At 46.8% G+C, this 9594-nt stretch overlaps 1 protein-coding gene across 25 annotated transcripts in view; it reads right to left on the bottom strand.

Moving 5' to 3' along the window:
* LOC134479313 (uncharacterized) overlaps window positions 1–9366 on the bottom strand; it is a 35286-nt gene extending 25920 nt beyond the window's left edge. For 10 of the 25 annotated variants that reach the window (XR_015622690.1, XR_015622689.1, XR_015622696.1 and 7 more), the window contains exon 1: window positions 9227–9366. The gene's annotated coding sequence lies outside the window, so the exon portion shown is untranslated. Of the gene's footprint in view, window positions 1–192; window positions 374–1721; window positions 2940–3612; window positions 3739–4828; window positions 5194–9226 lie in introns of those variants that run through there. The other 15 variants (XR_015622685.1, XR_015622698.1, XM_087555032.1 and 12 more) reach the window with 7 other exon arrangements.
* Between the last annotated feature and the right edge of the window lie 228 nt (window positions 9367–9594).

Raw genomic sequence — 9594 nt, 5'->3', positions numbered from 1 at the left:
CCCCGCTTTTATTTATTTGCCCTTTAATTTATTTTTATTTGTTCTTACAGAGCTTTCAGAGCTGTACCCAGAGCCCTGTGCATGCCGGGCAAGCTCTCTACAACTGGGGCACAGGATCAGTTATTTCCTCTTTACACACAAGGAAATAAATTCATGGAGAGGTTAATTATTTTTCCCAGAGTAGCATAGTACCTAAGAGACAGGCACTTGAGCCCAGGTAGTCAGGAATGGCTGACACATGACAACTGGAATCCCAGCACTTGCTCCATGGAGACGGGGGACCAGGAGTTCAAGATTATCTTCAGCTGTACTGTGACTATGGCGACAGCTACAGGAGACTCTAGTTGCAAACAAATGTGCTCAGAGGGGAATCCTGGGTAAAGACAAAAGGTCACAAGCAGAACTAAGGTGTCACAGCCTAAGGCTGCCTCTGTGGCTTGTGGTCAAAGCTGCTGTGAGGTGGCCCTAGACATGCAGGACACACTCTGTAGGTTGTGATGACCGCACCTCCCCTTCCTCCTGCAGGCCTAGGGGTGGTCAAGTAGCTGTGGTTTCCCCACATCCTGCCCACACCTTTGCAAATGGCCTCTTTATTCAACTCTCTTCAAATTACCCAATTTGAGTGTCCCATCTGTTTCCTGCCCAGCTCTGGCTTGGTATAAATAGGAAAGCAGGAGTTTAAAGGCATTCCTTGTGGGTACAGGGCTAGTCACAGGTGGATCAAGGTGACCTCTCATTTCGAGGACTTCGGGACAGTTGCTGCGTGTGAGTCACTGCAGAATGAGGTTATCCCTTCGACTTGGAGTGTCCTGGACCAAGACAAGCCACTAGTGCAACAGTCCTCAACCCGTGAGTCTCGAACCCTTTGTGGGGGATAATTGCCCCTTTCACAGGGGTCCCCTAAAACCATCAGAAAACAAACATATCTACATTACGATTCATAACAGTAGCGAAATTAAGGTTATGAAGTAGCAGGGTTGGGGATTTAGCTCAGTGGTAGAGCGCTTGCCTAGCAAGCGCAAGGCCCTGGGTTCGGTCCCCAGCTCTGAAAAAAAGACCCCCCCCAAAATAATAATGTTATGGTTGGGGTTGTGGGGGTGGGGGGGTCATCACAGCACGAGGAACTGTGTCAAAGGGTCACAACCTTAGGAAGGTTGAGAACCGCTACACTAGTGAGTCTCCCAGTTAACAGATCCTTACCTCCTCCAAGCAGGTTTATATGAAGGGAGCAGAATGTACAGAGATTAAAGAGGTGGGCTCGACAGTTATGTTCCCTGCATCCAAGTCCCAATCCTTCCTTCCACTTCCCAGCATGCAGAAGGACTAATTACATGTGCTGTATGAAGCTGGACAGTTGCTTAGTCTCTGGCTAACATTTTCTTGTTTGTGTGTTCTCGCTCCTAAGGAGGGAGAATGCAGTTTCCAGCCTGTATTAAGGGCTCTATTGTTAAGGAAGATCTGACATAAACATTTTAACCATTGAAGATGAAGAGGTAGATGAATCACTCATAGCCAGGGAACTTTGGAAAACCAGATAGTGTGTGCTGGAGCAGATTACCACAGCTTGCTGGTCCAGGAGAGGAAGGCTAAAGGCACGGGGCGGGGGCGGGGGGGTCCTTCTGAGACCTGTTGCCATCATCTTGAACTAGACAGCTACCTGAGGGAATATATGTTTTAGTTAGGTTTCCACTGCTGTGAAGAGACACCATGACCAAGGCAACTCTTGTACAGGACATTTAATTGGGGCTGGCTTACAGTTTCAGAGGTTCAGTCCATTATCATCATGGTGGCAAGCATGGCGGTGTCCAGGCAGACATGGCACTGGAGGACCCAAGGATTCTACATCTTTGATCCAAAGGAGGCAAGGAGGAACCGTGTGCCACACTGGGCATGGCTTGAGCATAGTAGGCCTCAAAGTCTGCCCCTACAGTGACAGATTTCCTCTATCAAGGCCACACCTCCTCCAATAAGACCATCCCTCCTAACAGTGCCAGTCCCTATGGCCAAGCATTCAAACACATGAGTCTATCAGGGCCCAACCTATTCAAACCACCACACGTGGAATGACGTCTGTCAGAGGAATAGAACAAATACTGCTGTGTTGGCGCTCACAGTAAAGACTGGGCTGTAACTCCATGGTCAAACACCTCCTCGCTTGTAGGGGCCTTATTCATAATCCCCAGCACCAAATCAGTAAGCAAGCAAGTAAGTAAGCACACATGAAACAAATGAAAGGCAATGGTAATGTTCTCCTAATCCCTCCCAAAGACTCCCCCTGCACCCATCATGTCTGCCTCATGTGTTGCTTCCCTACATCTCCATGGAAATGGTCTCATTAGGATCAAAGATGCTCAAGTGTTTCAAATTCTTCTTTCATTGTCCAACCCTCTTCCACTCCTCTTGTCCTGTTCTTAGCTAACGTTCTTTTCAGAACCACCAGTAGATGTTTCCTTCTGTAGTCACCTCAACATGACTCATTATCGTTTCAGTCCTGGCCGCTCCCCCAGTCTGGGCTCACCATCTCTGTCATGGTCTCCACCCTATCTGTGCTGGCTTCTCAGCAACCCTTGGCAAAGTAGGGCACTCTCCACAGTGACGCATCTTCCTTCTTTGGCTTCTGCAGATCTCCCGCACCAAGAATCTCGTGGGCTGTCATGAATCCCCATTCTTGGGCCTTCTCTCACTATTTCGGGCTTTCCTGATTAGGGAAGACACCTCACTTCTCCATTCTTCACAGTGCCTCAGAAATGCAAAGACACCAGCCGTCGGGTGACAAGTCATTGAATGAGGACGGTGGAAGTGGAGAAAAGACGGGCATATGTGAGCAGGAACACTGAAGCTGGTCCTCAGGGGTCTCCAGTCTTCTACAGCAACAACTGTAAGATCTCACAATGAGCAGGTGCTAACACTCACCTCCAGGCTTTTCTGGTCAACAACGCCTAACATTTTACAAGGGAAGAATAGTATTGGGAACGGTGTGGCAGTATCCTGAAGAACATCTTCCCCACAGTGTACTGAAGGGCCTCTGGCTAAGAAAACCCAGTCCCCAACACCTTCCACTGCCTTCACCAGACCAGTGCTCTCTAGAACAGCTGGAGATCAGAATGGGACCAGAGCTTAGTCCAAGGGGTCATCACCACTGTCCTTCCTGGTTGTCATTTGCAGAAAAATGTCAGAGGCAGAGCCAGAGAGAAGAGCCAGGCCAACACAGGAAGTGAAGCTGCATTTGTTCTTGCTTTGCTATGCAGGTGAAACTCAGGCTTTTCCACCATGAAGCTTGTGTGAGGGCACCCCCTGTTAGTCTCTGGGCTTAACGAAGTCTACACGCCATGGCACCATTTCTTAGGAGATCCGGGCAGAAATATCTGAAGGCGTTTCCCATCTCCTTTCACTGCTCTCTGAAGCAGTGCCCAGGACCCCTGTGGACGTCTGCTTTGGAGAGGGACAGTGACATTACTACCCATCCAGGCAGTTTCAGAAAGTGAGAATTCTGTCCCTTCATTCCTCCCTTCCTATGCCATCAGCCAACTACAGATGCAGCTTAAGTTATGATGGGGCTCGGTCCTGCCTGAAAAGATCACTGGAGGTTAAAATGCACTAAATTTATCAAACCTTCTTCAGCAACACAGGGCCCTGCAGAATAAGCAAATGCTGCCTCTCGCAATCAGGTCGGTGTACAGGAGCTCACTACTGCTGCCCAGCACCAAGAGAGAGAGGACCACGCTGCATATCATTAGCCTACAGAAAGAAGAAAACCAAGTTTGATCTGTGCTGTGCTACGTAACTAGGTTAGTAGTTGCTCAGAGCCTGAGTTTCCCCATCTGTGAAATTCAAGCTGTCTGCAAAAGCATTTTATCAAATGTTTTAAAGTCAGTGGTTCTAGGATCCTGATACACAGGATGGGAGCTTAGTAAGCAGTGTGACACTGGCGTTCCCACTGGGGAGCGCTTCCACACAAACCTATACAAAAAGATCCTGTTTATCCCTTCTGCCCATCAGAATGCTATCAGCTGTGAGAAACAGGATCCAGTGGGCGGGGGTCGCTCAAACCTCCAGTTTCAGCATTTGGGCGTCCGAGGCTGGAGGGTCATCCACTCAAGGCCAATCTGGGCTATATAATGAGATCCGGTCTCTCAGATGCAATAAGAAATAAAATAAAAGCATCAACAGCAAAAATAAGTGAACAATAAACTGGCAAAAAGAGAAAGGAATCGCACTAAGATGGCCTTCGCCGTTAGAGAGCGTCTAAGCTCTCTGCTGGCATATGGCTGTTTCTGCGTTGTAAGAAATCTGGAGAAAGCTGGAGGTTCCTCAGCTACAGGGCTGGCTGATGCATGGCTGCCAATGTCACTCACAGGCACTACCTGCCTTTCTCCTCCCGGTTCTCTATCTCCAGTCTGTGTATTTGACCCCCAGACAACTCCTGATTTCATGCTTGGCACAGCTCTAATGTTGTGTGGAAACACAACAACATCCAACTGCAGAAGGCTGACTCCATGTTTGCTTTCTTCCCCCTTTAGATTATTTCTTCTGTTCCACGTTTATAAGTGTTTTGTTTGCATGCATGTATGTGTACCACATGTGTCTGGTGCCTGTGAGAGTCAGGAGAGGGTGGTGTCAGATCCCCTGGAGTTACAAATGGTTGTGGTCGGCCATGCAGACACTGCAAGAGCAGCCAGGGCTCTTAACCACTGAGCCATCTCTCCAGCTGGCTTGTTTGCCTTTTTAAGCAAGGGATACTTCTGAGAATCTCCCAGCAGACTCCTTCTTACCTCGTTAACCAGAATTACCTCCTGTGATTGTGTTTGAGAAGGGGAAACATACTCACTTAAATTTGTTGTTTCACTTAGGTGTGATTCCTGTAGCAGGGAGCATGTCTGTGGCTCTGCTCGCTAACAACATCTAAAAAACTCACATTCAGTCCCTCTTCTGTGCTCAGCCCATGAAGCTTCCTGTCAAATTCTATGTTTAGAGGACGTAAATACTGGGCATCTTGACTCAGAGAAAGCACGGAGGAAATGTCCTTTGACGCTAGGGACAGAGGGCATGACTGAGGTGCCTGGGCCGGTTCATGAGCATGAAGGATCGGGGAGCAACAGTCGCAGAAGCTGGACTTGGCAGAGAGGTGAGGAACTCCCCACGTTCGCTGGCACTCGGCTTCCAATTGCGATTCCAGAATCATTAGCTTTGATTCTGTGAGAAAGGAGCACATCAAAGCCAGAATCCTATGAATTAAAACGTTGACTAATCGAGCTAATTATAGTTCAGTCATCTGAATTTTCACACAATGAACTGAGTTCTCATGAAAGCCCTTTCTTAAGCTTTGATGATGCCATAGCTATTTATGGCCCTAGAACCAATCCTCCTCACTCTGGCCAGGGCCTCCTCGCTGCGTGCCTTTTGCCACTGCGTGCCTTTTGCCGACTCTAACCTTGCATGGATTCAGTCCCATTTTCTTGAAAGCTGAGGCAGGTTCCATGGAGGCAGAGCTTGGGAGGAAGACGCCCTTCCTTGGGGAAATATCTAAGCAGCATGTCAGAACGTCATTCTCAATCTCAGTTTTATTCCAGATTTCCAAAATCAGGGAATTTACATAGCCTGATTATACTTCAGGGAGCTCCTTCTCCCTTAGTGTGTATTAGCTGTCAGGCTAGTATGATACGTTGTAACCACCATTTAGATGTTCTTTGCTGAAGAGTTAGTAATGTAGACCAGCCCTTAGCCTTTGATGAGCCGGTGCCGTGAACTCTGGGTATAAAACAGCCTTTTCTTTTTTCCTTTGTTTCTTTGTTTCTTTCTTTTTTTTTTAAAGATTTATTTATTTTATGTATGTGAGTACACTGTCACTGTCCTCAGACACACCAGAAGAGGGCATCAGATCTCACTACAGAGAGTTGTGAGCCACCATGTGGTTGCTGGGATTTGAACTCAGGACTTCTGGAAGAGCAGTCAGTGCTCTTAACCACTGAGCCATCTCTCCAGCCCCCTAAAACAGTCTTTTCAAGAGAGAATTTGTTTATTCTGAATACCAGTTGGACACCAAGAAAAATGACACGTTGAGGCACACCCTCTCCCCTGGCCGTCCAGGGACATTTGTCATGTCTGAGGACAGTAGCTGGGGGTTCAGGGAGACAAGCAACCCTGGCACCTGACGTGCTTTGCTGATGATCCGGCCACACACAATCCACCTTCCCAAGGTTAAGCTGGGGGGTGGTGGTGGAAGGGTGGCGCACACCTGGCACATCCACTCTCAGGAGACTGAGGCAGGAGGATTGCTTTAAGATCAAGGCTAGCCTGAGCTACACAGGACAACTCTGTCTCATAAAACAAAAACAATCAACAACAGCAAAATCCCACAACAGAGAATTATCTGACCGAAGTGTTGCCAGTGTCGGGGCTGAGAATCCTTGTTATATTAATCACTTTCCTAGTGTTATAGAACAGTCTGACCAAGGCAGCCGGCAGCGTGAAGGGTTTATCTGGGGCCCATCCCCCTCACAAGGGGAAGCATGGCAGCATGCAGGCATGGTGACTTGAGAGCTCACCTCTCAAACCACAAGCGGGAGAGACCGTTGTCCGGGATTTGAAGCCTCAAAGCTGACCCCCAGTGAAACACTTCCTCTATATCTTCCCGCCCCAGTGTCCTCAACTCCAGACTAATAATTCAAGGGCCTGAGAATATGAAGGGACGTCTCGATCAAATCACCACACTTACGTAAGGGAGATGGGTTTTCATTTATCTTAATGTGTGTAATCATTCACATTCCCATTCAGGGTCCCATGTATTCAAAGTGACGCTATCTCTACTTAGGAGGTGTTGCCTGCCACCGAGACCCATATTTGTGCAGACCGCTTTACACTTGGCAGTTTTGAAAGAATGCTAACAATAAGTGGATTGAAGACGGACAGCGGTGGCACACGCCTTTGATCCCAGCGCCTGGGAGGCAGAGGCAGGCTGGTCTCTGAGTTTGAGGCCAGCCTGGGCTACAGAGTGAGTTCCAGAACAGTCAGAGCTACACACAGGAAAACCCTGTCTCGAATAAATAAATAAATAAATAAATAAATAAATAAATAAATAATAGATTGATAATAATAATAGTCTTGTCTTATGGAGATTATTAATTATTCTTCTCTGATTGCTTATTATTTTGGTCCTAGACATGCACACCCAAACACACACACATGCTCACACCTACATGAACATTTACACACCTCATAATAATTAATTTTTGTCCATGACACAAGTTTGTAGGCAAGTCTGTGGGGGATTTTTTTCCTTCGTCAATGATTGACATGGGAGGGTTTAACTGGAGGAGGCAAAGAGGTCCTTGTGCTCACAGGACCTCTAATGTTAACCTCTAATGTTAAATACACAGGACTGTTCCTTCAAAGGGAGGGATGCAGAACCTGTTATCTGCCCAGAAGACCCAGAGCAGACGTGGTTAACAGCCTGGTGACCTTTGATCTGTGTGGCTGAGACTACCCCCACCCCCAACTTGTGCTTGTTTTTCTCAGTCAATCTACAGAATGCATCTTTTTTAGAAGGTGTCACACGTCTTTACAAAGAGTTTCGATAGAGTCATGTCTGACCTTTACGTAGTTCACTTTGTTCCTCCTGGAGATTTAAGTAATCTTTATTGTGTACACCGATTGACTTCATTATCACCAGGAGAGTTTTCACTGAACTGTGTGTGCTTGAATATGCCCAGCATAGACTGCTTAGGCATAAAAGTGGTAAACTGCCTCAGACTCCTGAAGCCTGAGCCCACACCAGCTACTTAGTAGTGTTGAACTGAACTGCCTTCTTGCCTTTCACAGTCTGTCATCCCGCTGGCACAGTAGTTGCTGAGGCAGAGACCCCGAATTGGACCACTGTGGATGGTGTCACCTCTGGGCACATGGTCCTGGGTGTTAAAAAGCAGGCTTAGCCACTCTTGGAAAGCAAGGCAGGAAGCAACATTCCTCCATGCTCTCTGCTTCAGTTCCTGCCTCTGTGTTCCTGCCCTATTTGAGTCTCTGCTTTGGCTTCCCTCAATGATGGACTGTGACTTGAGATTTGTAAGTTAAATAAACCCTTTGCTTTGGATTATAGTATTTATCGCAGCAATAGAAAACAAACCAACATATACCCGTACACACACACACACACACACACACACACACACACACACATGCACAGGCAAACACACACACACTCATGCACAGGCAAACACACACACACTCATGCACACACACACTCATGCACACACACACATACACACACAGGTAAACACACATGCACAGGCACAGGCAAACACATACACATGCACAGGCAAACACACACACATACACACATACACTCATCACTCATGCACAGGCAAACACACACACACACATGCACAGGCAAACACACACACACACACACTCATGCATACACACACACACAGAGGTAAACACACATGCACAGGCAAACACACACACACACTCATGCACAGGCAAACACATACACACACACACACTCATGCACAGGCAAACACACATGCCAAGATTTGCACGACAAGCTTAACTAGCCATGTTTTGTTCCCTGTTTATTGAAAAAGTTTTGGCTAACTTTTATGTTTCCTTTTTGTTTTTGAGATAAAAGCTCTTACAGCTGAAGCTGCCCTTGAACTGACCACTCTGCCTCTGCCAGCGTCTAGGACTACATGCTCTTGTGATTGTAGAGACCTTCTGTTTCATTTTGGCCTTTAGAAGAAAGGTCACTTTTTTGCGTTTTTAAAATGAATATATGCATACTCAGACAGTGGGAACCCAAACTGGAGTTCCCCGAGGCCAGAGAAAGGAGTCTGAAGTCAGCCTGGGTCACATACCTTGTCTTTAGGAGAGAGGGAAAGAGAGAAATACACACACACACACACACACACACACACACACACACACACACACACACAGAGACAGAGACAGAGAGAGACAGAGACAGAGAGAGACACAGAGAGAGACAGAGAGAGAGGAAATTCAACAGTCTCTCGTCTTCACATGTTGTCATAATTTAAACAATATATAGGTACAAACTACTTCCTACACCACCAGCATCTGTAAGAAGGAAGCCAGCTCCACACAGTTGCCTTCTGCCCTCTACACTTGGGCAGTTGGCACATCCACTCTCCGCTCCCTGTCCCCCACAGGATGCACACACACAAATAAATAAACAAGTAAATAAACAAATAAATAAAGATAGATGCCTTACTTTTCCATAACAGTGAAGGGGAATTCAGGGCTCTTCAGTTCTCTCAGTTTTCTCCATAACTCTTTTAATAAAATTCATAGTTTTTGCTAAATCAGCACCTAGTATTTACACACGTAAACTGCACGGAGCATTTGTAGGGCACTGTGATTAGATGTGTTATCGCTTTGTGTATCCTGAAGTTAATAATTATCATGCTTTCATTAGTGACTACTTCAGATTTCTTCCTTTGCTGTCAGCTTTGGCCAAAAAAACCACTGTACTTATGACCTAATTTCTCTTTGCAAAGACCAAATTTAGCTGACATTCAGGGATTTCAGCCCCTGGATGCCATCTACCTTTTGACTCATTGAAAATGCTGTACCTAGAGG

The sequence above is a fragment of the Rattus norvegicus genome, chromosome 6 (genome assembly GCF_021556685.1).
Source record: "Rattus norvegicus strain SHRSP/BbbUtx chromosome 6, alternate assembly SHRSP_T2T, whole genome shotgun sequence".
NCBI lineage: Eukaryota > Metazoa > Chordata > Mammalia > Rodentia > Muridae > Rattus > Rattus norvegicus.
This window is presented reverse-complemented; position numbering and strand designations above follow the sequence as displayed.